Genomic DNA, 20,535 nt, shown 5'->3' with positions numbered 1-20,535 from the left:
CACCTTGTTGGTATTCTACTGACTATGGGGATGATAATTGTTTCCCTCTCAATATTATTAATACTTATTGAAGAAACCTTCAAAGAACACAAGACACAATATTGTAGGACATTCAAATGTGGTCCTCTATGAAGATTTTGACACAATGTTTTGCACTTTGGGGGAGGGGTTTCCCAACTAGCACAAAGAAATCATAAAGGAATTCATTGGTTGGAACTGTCACTTCTGCTGGCTCTAGATTAACCTATGATGGTGCCATTTTTTATCATTTTGTGCATAAAACCTAATTGAGGGATATTATCAAAGCTATGCAGTCTTTATACTACTCAAAATGTGCACCTTTTTTCTAGGAATCATGTATTCAGCTATGACTTTCAATCACTGGTTTGGAGCTAAAGCATAACAGCCCAAAAGGTTGAAATATCAAGCATTAATTGGTCAGTGGGTGGTTGGTGCATCTAGTTAAACTACATCTACTTGTACTTGATTCTTAAAGGGAATCACATGTGGTTTGACAATCCATACAACTACTGAATAATCTCGGTGATCTTGATTCAAAGTCTAGCTTTATTCTTTTCCTAGCCACCATCAAAATGGAGGACCACCCTTATGTAGGATCTATAAGAAACCATACTAAGGGATCATATCCACTAATTAGTAATTAAAGTGGAGTGACCATATTGACATTCTTGGGATTAGCCTATCGCACCTAGAACAAAAATTCCCTCCACTCTTCAGTAGCTTTAGATCCCGCAACAATCCTATCATTAAATCATTTCAAGTCACTTTATAAAATCAAAGTATCATCACTGGCTGGAAATCTTGGTGGAGCTAACACACAATGGGACCATTCGTTTGGGATACACCTGGGTCTGTTGTTTATGTGGAAAGGTCAAAGTTCCATGGGGGAACATCTCAGACTCCTGCATGCCTCCAGATTGGTTGAACGTGTCTAAACATTGGATGATGTACTCATTGACCTTCCCTTCATCTTCAGATGGGGACTACATGACATAAATCATTGTTTGCGCTAAAGAACACTACACTAGATCCAAATAGCTGGATCAAGAGTGTGCAAGGTTTCAACCGCCCAATCCTCCCAAATTTGTTGATCCCCCTCCACGAAAACTTCCTACTTCTCATAAACAAAATGAAATTAAAGTTTCCACTCATAATCAAGGTCTGGTCATTGAAGCGAAGGGACACTTGGATGAATCTATCAAACTCAAAAATCAAGCATTGGTGGGACGATGGGTTTTCTACCAATTGAATTGTTATGCTCTTAACCTACAAGAAATTCCATAATACCAAATATGCTAATAAATGCAGCCCAGAACACAGAATAAAATGAGAAAAACAACAAGTATTTTATTATTCAGAGATGAAAGCAATGTTAACTTGCCTCTTTGAGGGGGCAACCTATAGTAGAGCAGAGCTCGATTTCAAAATAAAACTCGATATTTCTCAATGGGGAGCTATAGACTCTATATAGGATCCATACATACAATACCATGGGTAATTACCATGGTTCTCCCAATACCATATATCTAATACAATGGGCCGTTTGCAACTAACTGTGGTCCCTCTCTTAGATGTGGGTCAACCACTTACAATTATTAATACGGGCTTTATTAAATCTTTAAGTAATTATGACTATGACTTGACCCTATTGGGTTTATTACATAAATAAAGCGGTTAGGGTTGGACGCTAACATGCCCTCCACCATCAAAAGCAGCCTTGTCCTCAAGGTTGAAGCTACGGAAACTAGTGAAAAATAGTGGTGGGTTCCCAAGTCGCATCTTCTGGAGAGGTGGCTTTCCAATTAACGATGAATTCCTTGATTGTGCAGTCATGTAGATGTATTTCATGAATATCGAGGACCTATTTAGGTTGGAGACAGAGCGAACCTTCCTCATCCAATTCGAGTAGACTAGTTTGAATTTTGCAATTGTTACCCACCACTTTCTTGAGGTATGATACATGGAAGACTCGATGGATTTTTTAATTTGGTTGCAAGGCCAGCTTGTAGACTACTACTCCAATGCACTAAATTATTTGATAAGGTTCGTTGAATTTGGGAGCTAATTTCTAGAAGCCCTTTTCTTCGAGAGATGTTTTCTTATATGGCTGCAGATGTAGGAACACCTAATACCCTTCTTGAAATGTGCACTCTGAACAATGCTGGTCTGCCTGTTGCTTTATTCGATTCTGATCTTGATGGTGATTATCTTTGAGACAAGCTATCATGGTGGCAAGGTTCTGTAGGAGTTTATCAACTGCTTGCACCATAGAGCATCTAGCGATATAAGAAATAGGTGAAGGTGGGAGTTGGCCATACACTGCTTCATATGGAGTCATCTTGGTGGCTTCATGATAGTTAATATTATACTACCATTCAACTAAAGGTAGCCATTGCACCCATTGATGCTGCTTTTCTGAAGTGAAGCACCTTAGGTATGTCTCCAAACATTTGTTGACTGCTTTAGTTTGACCATCATTTTGGGGACGATAGGCAGTACTTAGTTGGAGTATGGCGCCTTGTAGCCTAAAAATTTCTTGCAAAAATTTGCTAGTGAAATTCGGGTCACAATCAGACACAATGGAATTTGGCATTCTATGTAGTTTGAAGATCTAGTCCATGAAATCTTGAGCCATTAAAGTGGGGGTAAATGGGTGGGGTAGAGTGCAAAAATGAGCATATTTAGAAAGTATCTCCACAACCACCATGATGATTGATTTGTTTCCCGACTTGGGTAGACTAGTAATGAAATCAATAGAAACATTCATCAAGAGGAAGGCATGGATTGGCAATGGTTGTAAGGTTCACATTCAGCTACAAAGATAAGAATGTCATTCTTCATGTCCATCCAAAAGAAAGAATGACGAGTTCAAGCATAAGTCTTCTGATAGCCTACATGCCCGACAACGGGAGATGAATGAAACTATGCCAAAATGCAAGTTTTGAGGGTGGATGTCGGTGATATCACTACTCGATCCTTGTAGCAAAGAATTTCATCCTTCCAAGAGTAGCCAACTGAGGAATTAGGATTTTCCATCAATTTATTAATGAGTTGGGAGAGAGAGGGGTGTGAAAACCATTCTTTGTAGGCTTCTTCAATCCAATCTGGTATGGGAAGAGAGATTGATAGCAAGGTTCTTTCATCTTCAAATTGGCGCAATAAAGTGCTCGCTACTACATTGTCACACCCTTTCTTGTAAATTATATCATAATCATATCCCAACATTTTGTCCAGCCATTTGTTTTGTTGTGGCGATGATAGATGTTGCTCCAATAAAAAATTGAGGCTTTGATGGTCTGTGGGAATTTGGAAACGTTGTCCCAATAAGTATGGTCGCCAGGTATCTACTGCATGTAAGATGGCCATCATCTCTTTCTCATAGGTAGATTGCCCCAGATGTTTCCCACTCAGTTGTTGGTTGGTGAAAGCCAAGTTTTGACCTTCCTCCATTAATACAAGACCAATACCAATACTTGAAGCATCACATTCAATCACAAAAGATTTGGTGAAGTCGGGTAGTGCCAATACTAGAGTGGAACACATGGCCTATTTGAGACCCACAAATGCCTGTTGTGTTGCCTTAGTCCACATAGATGAATTTTTCTTGAGAAGGTTAGTGAGGGGTCTAGTAATGCTACCATAATTGCAGACAAATTTGCGATAGTAGTGAGTGAGACCCAAGAATCCCCTCAGACTCCTAAAGGTTTTTGGTTGGGGCCAATCTTGCATTGCCTGTATCTTTTTGGGATCAACCCTGACACCTTCACAACCCACAATGTGTCCCAAATACTCAACTTCTTCCACGCCAAAAGAGCACTTGGACAATTTGACAAGTAATTTGTGATTCCAGAGTAGTTGCAAGATCAGGTCTACGCGATGGAGATGTTTTTCCTTGGTAAGGCTGTAGATGAGAATGTCATCAAAGAATATGAGGACAAATTTTTGAGACATAGTTTCAGCAGGTGATTCGTGAGGCTTTGAAAAGTGGATGGAGCATTACAGAGACCAAATGGCATGACCAAGAATTCATAATGGCCTTGATGAGTGTGGAAAGCAGTATTTGGAATGTCTACTTCCTTCATGCAAATTTCGTGATAGCCATAGTGAAGATCTAGCTTGGTAAAGAATTGAGCACCATGTAATTCATCAAGAAGATCATCAACAACTAGGATAGGGAATTTTTCTTTGATAGTGAGCTTGTTGAGGGCCCAAAAGTCCAGACACATGCACCATTCCCCATATTTCTTGAGCACCGTGACCACTGGTGATGAATAAGTGTGGATTCTAGGATGAATAACACCCGCTTCAAGAAGTTCCTTGATGATTTTTTCAATTTCATTCTTTTGGGTGAAAGGATATCAATATGGCCGCACATTAGGTGGCTGGGCCCCTGGGACCAAAGTGATGCTATGATCATGTTCCCCTCTAGAGGGTGGAAACTCTTTAGGTTTGTCAAATACCAGATGGTGGCAGTTTAAGACCTGTTGCATCTCAAGATGAATATGAAGAGAAGTTGGTTCTATGGCCTAGATGTCATTAAACTAAGAGATAACTCCGTGATGGCTCTTTTTCAATAACTTTTCCATTCGATGAGAGTTGATGATAGAAGGAGCACCTCCTTGGAGTCCACAGAGGGAATGCATGTGGTCATTCTACTTAAATCTCACATATAACTCCTAGAATCCATTGTGATTGGGCCTACTGTGTGAAGCCATTCAGCACCCAAGACAATGTCACAACCACCCATGTTAATCGCAAACATTTGGGTCTTTAGGTGGTAGTCTCCCTTCGGAAGTTTAATATTTTCGCATCTTCCTTCACATTTCATTGTCCCCCCATCAGCAATTAGGACCTGGAAATTAGATACTATCCTTACAAAATAATGAACAACTTCGGCAACTCACTGATGGATAAATTTATGAGTGTTGCCACTATCAATCAATACTAACACAAGGCAATGTTTAATAAAGCCTCTGATTTTGAGATTTTGGGGTGCATAAATGCTCACCAAAGCATGTAGCGAGATAACTGGTTCCTCTGGTGTAGTTGTGAGCTCATTGTCCTGTTGGGTTTCCTCAACTTTGACCTCTGGTCCCTCACATGGTGGAGCTTCCATAGATGAGTTGTGATTAGTAATATCAATTTGAAAGAATTTTGGTTCCTTGCATTTATGCCCCAGGGAGTATTTGTCATCACAGTAGTAGCACAATCCTTGTTTTCTTCTTTCATCCATTTCTGTTGGAGACACCTTTTGAACCTTAAGTGTTCGGGTAGGGCCCTGAGCCTAGGTGGGGCATCCCTTGGCTATGAAATTTGGACGAGGAGATTGGGTAGCTAAATCATGTTCCACTTCGATAGCCTTTGTGCAAGCGTCTATCCATGTAGGTGGGTGGTGCATCCAGAGATATGCTTGGATGGCTTCTTTGAGACCACTTATAAAACATTCCAAGTAGAATTCATCTCCTAGACCTTCTGTGTGCATGGCCAATGTCTCAAAGGCTGCAATGTAGTCTTTTACTATGTGTGTCTATCGGAGCTTAGTAAGATGACCCAAAAATTTAGATTCTTTGTCAAAGCGGTCACAAAGACATTTTGAGAACACCTGCCAAGTTATGTTCCGAGGATCGAATTTCTGATGCCACTGCCACCATTTTCATTTCTCTTGGTCCAAGTAAAGGGATCCCACATGTAGTTTAGTTGCATCATCGCGAATATCATTCAGAATGAAATAATGTTCCATTTTTGCTACCCATACTATCGGATTAGAGCCATCAAATTTGTACATGTCCAGCTTCGGTGGCCGAGGGTGGGAATGTTGCTGATTTCCATGGAAGTGAATATGATGGCTAGATTCTCCTTCATGGTGTTCATCAATAACATGTGCCTTTGAATGCAACCCCAACGTGCTCGTATTGAATATTGCAATGAATTATTTAATTTTTTTCATATCGTCCTGGAAAGAATCCAACTTTTTTTCAAGGACATCAATATTCTTGTTGGCCATGACTTGAGCTCTAGTTTCTACCATACATAGATCTTGGTCACTAGACGTCACTTTGAAAAAATGTGGGACTGCCTGAAAATTGAAGCTGACAAGTGAATGGTACCACTGCGATCAACTCGTTGTCCTAAATATTATGGGCTAAGTCTCTTGTAAGCATCTCAGGAAGGCCTTCAAACGGCCAATCAATACTCCCCGCTGATCAATACAACAATGGACAAATTCCAGAAAACCTGATCTTGCCCAATGTCCTGCGAAAAACGGGTCATTAATATAGGAGCCACAAGCCTCACTGTGAAAATGGTCAGATCTACATGTGAAAACCCAACGACTGAATGTCAGTTGGACTGCGGCAGTGACAGAACCCCGTTGCTAGATCTGAATGGTACTGTGGTGGTAGAACCTCAACTGGTGGATCTGATTGTTGCGGCGGTGACAGAACCCCAACTGCTAGATCTGAATGGTACTATGGCGGTAGAACCCCAACTGGTGGATATGATTTGGAAAATAAGATAATGGGGGATATTCAGAGAGTCAAGGGAACTATGGTCTCAAAGAAGTGTCAGGTGCTACAGATCACAATATACATAAGGGTCCAACAATAGTACTCAACCCATTCTTTCAGGGCACTAACTAAGGAGGATAAACCGTACCCTTAGCCATACTACCCGAATACCCTATCGTATGCACGAGTAATCTCCCTGAGTGTTGTTCTTAGTATACTACAGCAGCAAGACGGCTAACGGCTTATTTAAGGCGAGGTTTCAGGTGAGCCTAGGGGACTTCTAATATACCTAGAGGGTACGTGGAAGGCAATACATGCGCGGTTTTGTCTAATGTGCTACTACTCGAAGGAGTACCGACAGGGTTTACAAGGGAGTCCAACAAGCATGACCACATCTTATATTTCCTATGTGCATGCCTCCCCAAATCCGCAGGTTTATGCGCTCAACAACAGATCCCGTCGTTTAAATATGTCAGAACATGTCTCTAGCCTAAAAACATTTTTGCCAAAAATGGAGGTACCACTGTCCCTGGAAAGTGCTCTGATACCACTTGTTATGCTATTGACTTGCGAGAAATTCCAGAATACCAAATATGTGAAGAAATATAACCCAAAACATATAATAAAATGAGAAAAAGAAGAAGTATTTTATTATTGAGAGATGAAAGCAATGTTCACTTGCCTCTTCGAGGGGGAAACCTCCAACATAGCAGAGCTCGATTACAAAATAAGACTCGATATTTCTCAATGGGGAGTCTCTAGCCTCTATATAGGATTCATACATACAATACCATGGGTGATTACCATGGTTCTCTCAAAATCATATATCTAATACAATGGCCCATTTGAAACTAACTGTGGTCCCTTTCTTAAATGTGGGTCAACCACTTAAAATTATTAATACGGGCTTTATTGACTCCTTAACTAACTATGACTAGAATTGACCCTATTGGGTTTATTACATAAATAAAGGGGTTAGGGTTGGACCCTAACAAATGGTGTCCAAATTAAAAGGTTGGCATAAACCTCGTGGTTGTCTCTTCTTAAATACTGCATGCATATGAGTGCTCTTCAAAATGGGTTGTATGCCTTGCATTTTCTCTCTACAGAGGACATGGATTTCATTATAGCCAGTCCATGGGTCAAAGGATGTGGATACTTATCCCTCGAGTGATGGTCCTTCGGTTTCAATCCAACCATTTACATGCTAGAGAGGAACATCCTTTGGGTAAACTATAAGGCCTTCCTCTTGAATTATGGACCCGGAAAGCAATAACAGACATTCCAAGCTTAATAAGAAAATTTTACCACCTCGATGAAGGAAACCTCAAAGGTATGGTCAAAAACATTGTGTGGGTCTTGGTTGAAAGATTGCTTATAGGGGGACTTCCGACATAAATTTATTTATATTGGGGTCCATGCTCATGCAAGCAAATTTTTGACTATTGCTAAATTCCATTTTGATGCCTTTGTTGTCATCGAATGGGACATCTAATAACTGACTATCAAGATAAACATTCTAGGGCTTCCCGACAACTAGACTTCTTCTCTGCTACTGGGAGATGAGCAGATATACTGTCCCACTCTACTATATTGCATGACATGTCAGATATTATCCCTTCTCCAAATATTAATTCAAATGTCTCACTGCAATCCAAGTCTCTTCCCCTATGAAGCAAACCCATTACACTCTCTATCTCTCTATTACATAACAATTCCTCACTTTTTTCTCACAATCATACCTCTCTTTCAAAGCACCAATCGACATCCCCCACTACATGTCTCAAAAAGATTATCAAATCATCCTCTCTAGTCAATCACAATCCCCTATTATCACTCCCTAGCCATAATACCATGTCCCCTACTTCTACGCTTGGGAATCCAACAACTGACCATGCTTCCTCGATGGTGACTCAATCATATGAAGACCAATTTTTCTCCTCCCATATCAAATTTGGGGCTCCTTCTGCTAGAACCTTCTCCCCATTTTGAGAATATGTGGAGTTATAGGTCCTAGCTCATGAGTTAAAAATTTCTATGGAGCCTCTGACCATATTTTTTTTCTTTTTTTTTATCACCCCATACCCGCCCTGTTGCCCATAAAAACATCAACACTCGATGGAAGATAGGGCACAAATATAAAAAAAAATAAAAATTAACTGCACCATTTCCCTGTCAAATATTCTTGAACATTTTCAATAGTCTCGAGTTAGCCCAACCCAAATCGATGCCCCTTTCTATCTCCTAGACTAGCCACTAGGTATCTTTTCCTCCCAAATCTTGGGTCCTTAAAGTAGATCCCCCCTAATTTGACCTCCCATAATTTCCATAATGTCTTTGAACATCATGTGTTTTGGATCGGCCCACAAAAGATAATTCCTGAAAATCATAATTGGAATCTTTAATCCTTATACTGTTCTTCCTAAAGAAACAATGACTAGCAAAGATAAGGTGTGGGGATATTTATTTTATGTCTGTCTAAATTGGAATGTATGTGAAATCAGTGAAAGTAGATTATGTGGGGGAATGGGTGTAATGTAGAATCCAGAAGCATATAAATTTAAGGCATTCAACACATCAGTGGGCTTACTTATCACAGGGGGTTAAATAGGTTCCAAAATTCTCCTTTGAATCATTAAAATATATGCTTCCTACTTGAACAAAAAGGAATTCTTGAATAGGGAATACCTCAGTGGCATCCTTGAGTTCAACTACTTAATACTGGCATGGGATTTTAATTTCTCCACTGATACTCTAGAAATATGGGACTCTCACAGTAGACTTGATCCGCTAGGGATATTTTTCAAGATATTATTTAAACAGAATTGCGTATGGGATATTAAACTAGATCCCATAGGGCCTACATGGAAAAATGGACGATGGGGCACATAAGGAATTGCAAAACGACTTGACTGACTCTATGTACAATAATCAAATGTCAACAAATTACAATATTTGAATTCGACGATCCTCCCAAACAAGATTTCATATCACTTTTATATCTTGTTGAAATGGTCTGGGGTACAACAGCAAAATGCTTCACGTTTCAAATTCAACCATTTATGTCTGAAGGAGCCAAATTTCATCAATCTTTTCTAGTCCTTATGGAAGACACAATTTGGATAGCTTGGTTAGTGGATGATGGATAAGAGCAACTGCAAATTGAGAGCTCTAAAAGAAAGGGTTAGACGATGGCTTTGGAAGAAGAAGAAGAATCTGACTAAAGAGTTAATATGGCTCAATTAATAGGTCAAAAACTTCGAGGACCCTTCTAACTTGGCTTACTTCTTTGAATCCAGAAAGCATGAGATTCTCCTACTGGAGATATGTAGATCCCAAATATTCCCTAGACAGATTGAAGAAACGAGGCAAAAGAGTCATGTCATGTGGGTTGATGAAGGGGATAAGAACAATTGATTTGTTCATAATTAGATCAATATGAGGCAGCAAATAAATTCTATTTGGAGCATTAAATCTGAATTGGGTGAACAAATTACCTCTCAAAAGGAAATCAAAGGGCAGGCAATGAACTATTTTAGCAACATATACTGCTATGAGGACCAAGTCCCTCTCAGAAAGTAACTGGAACTATGTGATCTATTTTCTTTGTAGTCTAGCATAGAGGATAATCTGCAAATGGAACACCATGTTACACAAGATGAAGTCCTATCAGAATTAAAAGAAATGGCCAAGGGAAAAATTCAAGTTCCTGATGGTTGGACCATGGAATTGTTCATACATTTTTAGGACATCATCATAGTTGAGCTCGGAGAGATTATGGAAGAATCGCATTACCTTGGTTGGGTCTATGTTTCTACAAATTCCTCATTCATCACCCCCATACAAAAGGTCCCTAATCCTTCCTCCTTCTCTAATTATCGTCCCATCACATTGTGCAACATCATTTACAAGTTGATCTTAAAAACCATTAAAAACTGACTCAAACCATTATTTTCAAAACACATTTCTCCTGAATAATTTTATTTTTAGAGAACCAACAGATCCATGATTTTTTCACAATCGCATAGGAGTGTATTGATTCCATCAAGACTTTCCATCTGGACACATGCCTCATGAATATTGATCTCACCAATGGCTTCGATTGTGTCGATTGGGAACTACTGTGGATGGTCCTGCAGAAAATTGGGCTAGGCTTCACAATGATAAATTGGATAAATCTTGCATCAATACTGCCTCCTTTGAAATAATGATAAATGGCTTACTCACAGAATTTTTATCAGCCTCCAAAAGTCTCTCACAAGGCTCCGCTTTATCCCCTTTATTGTTCCTCTTTGTTATTGATGGCTTGTCTAGAAAATTCTCTGATGCACATGATCGCGACCTCATATGTAGATGCATAATATCTAACAAGGTTCCCCTCTCCCATTTAGTGTTTGTGGATGACTTGTTAGCAATTGGTAAATATTATCCTACTAAATGTCATGTGTTTTTCAATATCTTTTATGATTTTGGAATTGCCTCAGGCCTCATCATCAACGAGTCAAAGTCCAATCTGATTTCAAGTGAGCCTGGTGCTGACGAGATTGAGGAGATTGCTAATATTCTCAAGGTAAAGTTTATTCATTTAGACGCTCAATTCACGTACCTACATTTCTTCTTAAAGATGAATAGACATAAAAACAAGGAGTGGGATTTACTTCTACTCAAAATTGGCAAGTGGTTAAAACAATGGTCACATTCATGGATTTATTTGGGAAGGCATCTCATTCTACTAAAATATGTACTTCACAGTATCCCTATTTTCTAGATGTACATATTCAAACTTGCAAAAGGATTTGTCAGTAATTTAAACGCTATTATCTCAAGTTTCTTGTGGGCTGAAAGACAACTAGATCACATATTTCATATTGCCAGTTTGGAGATTCTTAACCTTCCTATTAAACATGGTGGTTGGGGCCCTAAGGACACTACATCTTTCAACTTTTCACTACTTTTAAAAAATATTTGGAGAGTAGTTTGTAGTGATGGCCTATGGAACCAAATCATCAAGGAAAAATACCTTCAAAACATAGAGCTAATTGGATGGCTTCCTATTTGTGCTTCGTACCCTCCCAATTTCTCATTATCATGACGTTGTCTCCTTCTCACCAAGTGTTGTTTTTTTGGGAATGTCAAATGGGATATTGGTACATGATCTTCTCCAGTGATTGGCCTGGAATCCCTATCAATCATGACAGTTCCACATCTATTATACCCTCCTCTTATCAAATTTTTTCATAATCATGGATTTTTTGTGATTAAGGATATTGTAAATGATTATCTTTCCTATCCAACATTCACTCATTGGAAAGATGCTTCAGACCTTGAAATTCAAAAGCCCTTGATCCCAGAATGGACATCATATATTTCTAACCTTAAGCTCTTTGGGATTGTCCTCTCTACAAAAGAAGACAAATTTATGTGGTTCAATGGGTCACAATAGGGAAAGGTAACTATTCATGATGCATATCAGATAATATTCCAGCCTACCAGAGATATATCATTTTTCTCTTGGTTGGCTAGGTGCTGGAATTGGAATTTTCCTCTCAAACTCAAGTGTTTTTCCTCGTTGAAGGTACACAACCAGATTTTGACCTGGAAAATACTTAGTAAGAGAGGCTATCTGGGCCTGGGAAAGTGTTGTGTCTTCTTATAAGCCAGAGAGGACATCAATCACATCTTCCTCCACTGCCCTTTTCCCTCTTCTATCTGGACTTGTGTTCTACAACTAATTAACTCCCCTATAGATTGGCATTGCTTAGACATTACCTCTTGTCTTGGCAGATGGACAGTGGATCACCCACTACATAGAACATTGAATTTCTTTATCATCTAGGGTATTTGGCAGTCTAGAAATTCTCTCATCTTTGAGCAAGTGATGCCCAATATATGGCAGACCAATTGTAGAGTCATTTCTTTCTATCTTGAGTACCCTTCCTCTTTTCCTTCGAACTCTAAAAGCCCATATCCTCATCGCAACATATGGTTTCCGTATCGAGACATATTTTTTGATAGGTATTCCTCTTTTGGCCTATGTCGCTATGGATTGGTCATTCGTTTATGACCCATGAGCTTCTATAGTTTTCATTGTCAATGTGGAAATGGATCTAACACTTGCGCTGAATTACTAGTTCTCTACGGGGTACTGCATTGTGCTATTTGCCTCAGCCTCAAGGATTTTCCAATTTTGGGTGACTCCAAATTTTTCATTAACTAAGAAAATGATAGAGGTTCCCTAAACTCTCCTAATCTGGACACATGAAAATGAAGTACCAAGGCCCTGAGCAATGAGTTCCACTTTGTCTCCATATCACATATTTATCAGATCCAAAATGGTGAAACGAATCGTCTCTCCAAGGAATGTTGCAGGTCGGAGACTAAAAAGATAAACTTCCATTTTCTTGTCTCTAACATTATTCATAGGTTGAGGTATATTTTGATCTAACTATTGGCGTTAGTCAGATTTGCTAATACTCTGTTTTCATTGTGAAAAATATTACTCTATTTTCATTGTCAAAAAATTTACTTTGCTTTTATCAATGCTCTATAGATGTCCTCAATAGTTATTTTCTTTCTATTTTGTTTGGACAGATTATGATGAAGTTTAATAGAGATTAGTTGAAGTGTTCATAGATCAATTTTTGGTAGTAGTTTTCACTTTTTTCCTACGCGAAAATGAGGTTTCCTCTCTCTCGTATATGTACTTTCTCTTAATATCAATGGAAAGCATTTTTTTCTATTTATGAAAGAAAAACAAAAGGCAACTATTGTTGTCAAATTACAAACAAATACCAAAACCAAAAGAGTGGGATGATCAACTTTGTCTGAGCATTTATAATTATACAAGGTTTGAAGTCCTTTACATCAATTAAAATATTGAATTTTCGTATTTAGGTTTGGACCAATCCAAGCAATGTTGCCCTTTTGGATTAGATTGAGTTGAGGTGGTTCATGGTGAGGCGATGTTGAATAAGTTAGTTATGCGAAGTGGTGAAATAATTATCTCTAACTATACCCGGAGGTGAAATATTCCATGAGAGTCATCTTAATTTTGGTTGTAGGATTTTTTGGTAATTTGATGAACATATAGGAAAGGATAAAAGATTCCATGAGGGTCATCTTTATTTAGATTGTAGGAAATTTTGGGAATTCAATGAACATATAGGATAGGATAACATCGTTGTTATCCATCAAATTCCATAATATCATTCGATTTAATTTAGATGGGATGTCAAGAAGCAACTCATTGGAAAATGTTGTGAAGCAATTCATTAGCCTGAAAAGAATCAAGTCCTTAATTTGTTGGCATGGGAATCATACTCGCATATTAGATATTTTATATTGTCTAAAATCATAACTCCACAATCACAAGCTCTAGAGATGTTAAAAATAGCTGATTACTCCATTTTGAAGTGTAGCCTAGATTTAAAGTCTAAGTTGATTTGAGTTAGGTGTTTGTTACTTCGAGTGCTGTCTATATTTGGAAAAGTTAAATTTAGTATGGGCTTAAATTTTCAAGTCAATCTGAGTGAACTTCAGTTGAGTCATTAGTTGGAAAGGATAAATACCCCACATTGGATTCATTGTAATAAATCAAGTTTGTGTCATGAATATAGAAGAGCAAAAACTCATGTGTTTTTTGTGTGTCAAATTTATGCCTTTCCTCCTCTACCTTTCCATCAAATTGATATCAAAGCGATGTTTTACATAGTTAAGAGACAGAGCTAAGAGAGACCATATCAACAATAGTCCATGAGAAGATAATTTCTTTTCTCTCTTGGTTGAAGGAAAAACACACTGTAGAAATACTCCACGCGCATTACAATGTAGGATACACCCAAGGAGAGGCACATTACCCACCTCAAACTTATTGTGCATCATGCTAACATGTTTTTTCTATCTTTGAAAGCGCTTTAACAAACATTATTGGACGAAATTCGTTACCATTTAAAAGGCAAATTCAAAGGTGGATTCATGACTGCATAGTTATTTGTGAAGATATTAAAAAGATTTTTTTTTATGGTGTATTAAAACATGCCTTCGAATATATTTTTTGGGAGGTTTATAAAGGTTTATTAAAAACGACTTATAAAAGTTTATGCATGGCTCTTATTAAAAGATCTATAAAATGGATTTGCAAAGTTTATAAAAGGAGCTTTTGAAAAACTTTTTTTTATATATTGAAAAAAATTGGTTTATTAAAAAGAAGAATTTTAGGGTTTTTTTATTATTTAAAGAGGATATTTTAACAGAAGCTTCAACGAGTTTCTAGCCACAACTTCCATAGTTCACAGGGAAGAACTATGATATGTGTATCAGAGACAATGTTAAAGGATAATGATGATTGGGACTACATCAGGAATGAATTCCCTAAACCTGAGGATGGTGAAACAGAACGAGCCCTCACTAATGCACAAAGGGAGAAGTTAAGGATAAAAAAATAAGAATACAAAAGCATTGTAAATTATTGAAGAAGTAGTGGATGAAACACTTTTCTAGAAAATTATGACCTCGTCTTCAGTAAAGAGAGCATGGGAGACTTTGGTGACGAGCTATCAAGGTATGTACAAAGTCAATATTGTTAAGTTGAAAAATACTATGAGAGATTTTGAACATTTGTAGATGAAAGAAATAAAGAATATCATGCCATTAAAGATCAAATAGTGGCTGAGTAGCTCCTCACCTGTTTGTTTACTAAGTTTGATGATGTAGTAGTAGTTACTGAAGAAGCCAAGGATTTGACGATGCTCACTCTTGATGAATTTATGGGATCACTTCTATCCCATGAGGCGAGGATAGACATAAATACATATTCCTCCTTAGAAAAAAAAAAAAAAATTCAGGTTTCTATCACAAGAGACAAAGGTCGAGGTAGAGGTAGATAAAAAGGCATAGGATGAGGAAAAATAAATGGTGGTGAGAGAGATGGTAGAGGATAAATAAAAAGAAAGTTGAAGCAACAAAAAAAGCTTCAACAACAATAAAATAGTCGATAAATCAATGAAGAGATGTTATCATTGCAATAAATTTGGGCACTATGCATGTGATTGCAAGAAGATGATAGGTGATCAAGGAAAGCAAAGAGATAATGTAACTATAGAGAATAGTGACTCCATGTTCCTAGATTTCCATACCATGCATGAACCTTCTGATAATTTTTGGGTATTAGATAGTGTTTGTAGCAACCACATGATTGGCAACAAAAAACAGGGTGCAAATTTGGATCAATCAGTTATGACAAAGGGAAAATTAGGGATTGAAAAGACTCTGGATGTACATGGAAAAAGAGTGGACAACAACCTGACCTACCAAGGGGAGCCAAAGACAATCTTAGAGGTATATTATGTTCCTGGTTTAAAACAAAATATGATAAGTGTTGGTCAATGACTGCAAAAAGGATATAAAGTTATCTTTGAAGGACAAGGTTTTATTATATATGACAAGACCCCAAGCAAGTAGTTGATAGTGATGGTTCAAATGATGAGGAATAGATTATTTCCCCTTATCATAAATTATAGAAATTAGGTCAATTATTTTATGATTGCATGTTATGATGGTTGTTGGTTATGGGACTTCCAGTTTGGACATTTGCATTTATTTGGTTAGAAATTGTTGAAGCAGAAATGGATGGTTATAGGATTACCTCCTATAAAAGAAGCCTCTAGTACCTGTGAGTGTTGAATCTTGGGAAAGAAACACCTTGAAAATTTTCTGAAAGGAGTTGCATATAGACCAATGAAACCACTAGTGCTAGTTCATAGAGACCTGTGCGGACCCATGCAGACACAATCAATTAGTGGAAGTTGTTACTTCCTCACATTTATTGATGATTTCAATAGAAAGAAATGGATATATTTTTTGAAGCAAAAGTATGAGACTTTTGAAAATTTCAAACAATTCAAATCCCTTGTAGAGAACCAGAGTGATCGTCAAATCAAAGTATTGAGATCGGATCATGCTGGAGAATATGATTCGAAGGTATCTCATGCTTACTACAAAAAACATGGAATCATAAGGAAATTTACCACCAGATACACACTACAGTAGAAAGGTGTACTAGAGAGAAAGACCAAAAAATTTATGAACATGGAAAGAAGCATGCTGAAAGGACGAAACTTGTGAAATGACTACTAGGAAGAAGTAGTTGCATGCATTGTTTATGTGATAAACAAATCTCCTACAAAGAGCGTGATTAATAAATTTCTTTAAGAAGCATGGTCAGGTATGCCTTGTAGTGTATGCCATTTAAGAGTGTTTGGATGCATAGCATATGTACATGTACCTAAAGAAATAAGAGGTAAGATAAATGATAAAAGTGACAAATTAATATTTAATGGTTATAGTGAGCATTCAAAAGAATATAAGTTATATAACCCTATCACCAAAAATACACTAATTAACAATGATGTTCTGTTCAAACAATAAGAATCATGGAATGGGAGTGTATACAAAACAATTGATGCAAGAGTACCACCCTTAGAAGAAGAGGATGTAGCAGAAAATGAGCAACAAGAATCACATGAGAAGTCTCCAAATGGAGTCATGCTAGCAAGGACTCCAATATTTTTAACAAATCAGAATACTCCCATATCTCAGTTAGGTAACGGATCAAGAAATGGTAAGAGAAAAATGTGAACTTTATAATATATTTATGATGATTTAGATGTTAGTTCAAATATTTCGTTAATGTCATTTCAACCTTCATTATTTCAAGAAGTCATCAAATATAAGAATTAGGTGCAAGATATGGATGAAGAAATAAAATCTATAGAGAAGAATGATACTTGGGATTTGGTAGAGCTACCTAAAGATAATAATCTCGTTGGTGTGAAATGGGTTTACAAAAAAAAACTTGAATAAAAAAGGAGAGATTAACAAATTTAAGGCAAGTCTTGTAGCAAAAGGGTACTTGCAACAACCGGGAATAGACTTTGCATAAACTTTTGCTCCAGTAGCTATATTAGATACTATAATAGAATTCTTAGAAACAACAACTCATAATAAGTGGGAATTGTATCATATGGATCTGAAATCAACTTTCCTGAATGACATTCTAGAAGAGGAAACTTACATCCAACAACCTCCAGGTTATGAACTTGAAGGTCATGAAGACGAAGTTAGATCGAAGAAAGTGCTTTATGGACTCAAACAAGTTCCAAGAGATTTGTTTAGAAGAACTGACAATTATATGATCAAGAAAGGATTTTATAGAAGCATCATTGAACCAACCTTATACACAAAGGTAAATGAATATAGTGAAATTTTGATTGTTTGTTACCATGTTGATTACATTATTTATATTGGTGATTTTGAAATAGATCAATTTAGAATAGTAATGAAGAGAGAATTTGAAATGAAAGATCTTGGTCTTATGGAATACTTTCTTGGAATAAAATTTGACAATAAAAAAAAAAGATAAATTTTTATTTGCCAAAATAAATATGGAAAAGAATTGCCAAAAAGATTTAGAATGTAAAGTTGTAAACCTACTCCTACACCAATAACGACATGTACAAAGTTAAGTAAGGATGATGAAGGATCAAATTTAAATCCAAGTCTATTCAAATGATTGTTGGCAGCCTTGTGTATCTCACAACTACAAGACCAAGTATTATGGAAGGAGTTAGTTTGATTTCTGGATTTATGCAGTTGCCAAAAGACTCACATTGGAAAGCTGGAAAAAGGATTCTGAGATACATAACATGAGCTACAAATTGTGGCATACTATATGAAAGCACATAAAAGACAGATTAGGTTGGATATGTTGACAACGATTTTGTAGGAAGTTTGGATGATAGGAAAAGAACTTTTGGTTATGTTTTTCATCTTGGATCAGGTGTGATATTATCGACCTCTAAGAAGCAACTTATTGTGACATTGCCATCAATGGAAGCATAACATGTGGTATCAACAGTCGTAGCATGCTAAGAAGTATGTTTATGAAGACTTTTGGATGGAATTTAGTGAAAATAAGAAGGATCAACAACAATCTAATGTGACAACACCTCAGGCATTGCACTATTGAAGCATAGTGTGTTCCATTAAAAGAGAAAACATATTGATACAAGATATCATTTTATAAGAGAACTTGTGACCAATGGAGAATTTTATTTAAAGCCTTGTAAATCTAGTGAGCCATTAGCAAAAGATGTATTTGAATTTCATAGAGGAAACTAAGGTGTTGTAAGCCTAGTTGAGACTTAGACCAACATGCCCATTTGAGTTGTGATGATTCATGTCTTATTTTAGTGGTCGTAATTAAAGGAGACTGTTAAAAATAACTATTTACTCTCACTCTAGATTTAAAGTCTAAGTTTAGTGTCTGTTAGTTTGAGTTTAGTATATATTTGAAAAAGTTAAATTTAGTGTGAGTTTGCATGTTGAAATCTGTCCAAGTAATATTAACTTAAGCTGTTGGTTAAAAAAATAAATATACCATTTTGGATTCATGGTAATGATTTAAATGGATAGTCAATAGATAAAAGTAATGACTTATATATTTTATGTGTCTGAAATTTATATTTTCTAAAAATAAAAAATGATATTCTATATACAATCACAACAAATTCACAACGACATGAGTGATATTGATTGCAGCAGATACCAGAGAAGTCAATAGGATTACAACATTATATTATTCTCTATGCGATGCACATGAAAAGTAGATTGGTAAATTTTAGTCATTTTGACAAAGTATATCGACAAACTTTGATTTTTTTAAAGAAATACAAATGAATTTTTAAATATAATATCGAACTGAATACTGTGTTTACTGATACAAGAGTCCATTAATTCTCGGACAAATTTGCTTTTTCCCAATGATTATATTATTCGTGAATTAGGTTTGATGCACATGAAAAGTATTGGTAAATTTTGATTCATTTTGACAAAGTATATCGATAAACTTTGAATTTTTTTAAGAAATACAAATGATTTTTAAAATATAATATCAAATTTCAACTTGATTACAAGAATTTAGACTTAATACTGTGTTTACTAACACATGGGTCCATTAATTCGTGGATAAATTTGGTTTTTCCCAATGATATTATTATTTGTGAATTAGGTTTTTTGTTTTGCTAATTAAGAAATTGTAAATCGTTTAAAATGGTTCAAAATCTTTTAAATAAATTATATAATGAATGCCCAGTTAATAAAACAAAACGTAACTATAACTCGAAACAAAAGTCCACAATATTTAACATTAAATATTAATGGAAAAGATTAAATCCATCGACGAATCAAGTTACTCCGTACATTTTACTGTACTGTCTTCTGACTGTTTTTTTGGGTACGATATTCCATTTTTCATTTGACTCTGCACATGGACGGAATGATTCTTTGAGCTGTTGAGTAATGTAATTCAGACTCTCCCTGTCCTAATTGCCTCATCTCCGAAACCCCTCTATATCTCGCTTACAATATATTCATCCCTACAATATATTTCTAACTAGCTTCATTTCTCAGATGATAAGAATTACTCCAATATATGTCACAGGTTTCTGTGGACTCCAACTCAGTTTTGTGTAGACTTCAACTCAGGACAAATTTCAAAGATTCCTGATTTTGTCGTCGAAGCACATCCAATGGCAACTCAAAATATTTAAATAGCAATCAAACTTTCAGTCCATCATTAATTTATAGGTTTGAGACTCTCTTTGTAAGATTAATTTTGGTTTTCTGCTCAGCCATATTGGATTTTCACACTTATCTGGTTGGGAATCGATTTGGAGACTAATTGTCACTATTAAATCCATCCTGAGACCACTACAAGTAATAATAATAGTTTTGAAGTTTACTATTCTCTGATGCTTTTAGTATAATGGAAAACCTAACATAATATCAAAGCTCTGGCCCAAAGATAATTCCCTATTTGCATATATAAGATAATAATAATGCTTTAAAAGTTACGAATCCTTACCAGTTTTGATGTAATCGAAACCCTAATAAACAATATGTGCTTAAAACACGACGTCATGAAGCAGCCTTCAATATGTGCTTAAAACAC

The sequence above is a fragment of the Pinus tabuliformis genome, chromosome 4_1 (assembly GCF_031772625.1).
Source record: "Pinus tabuliformis cultivar Carrire ecotype Pingquan chromosome 4_1, CPIR1, whole genome shotgun sequence".
NCBI lineage: Eukaryota > Viridiplantae > Streptophyta > Pinopsida > Pinales > Pinaceae > Pinus > Pinus tabuliformis.
This window is presented reverse-complemented; position numbering follows the sequence as displayed.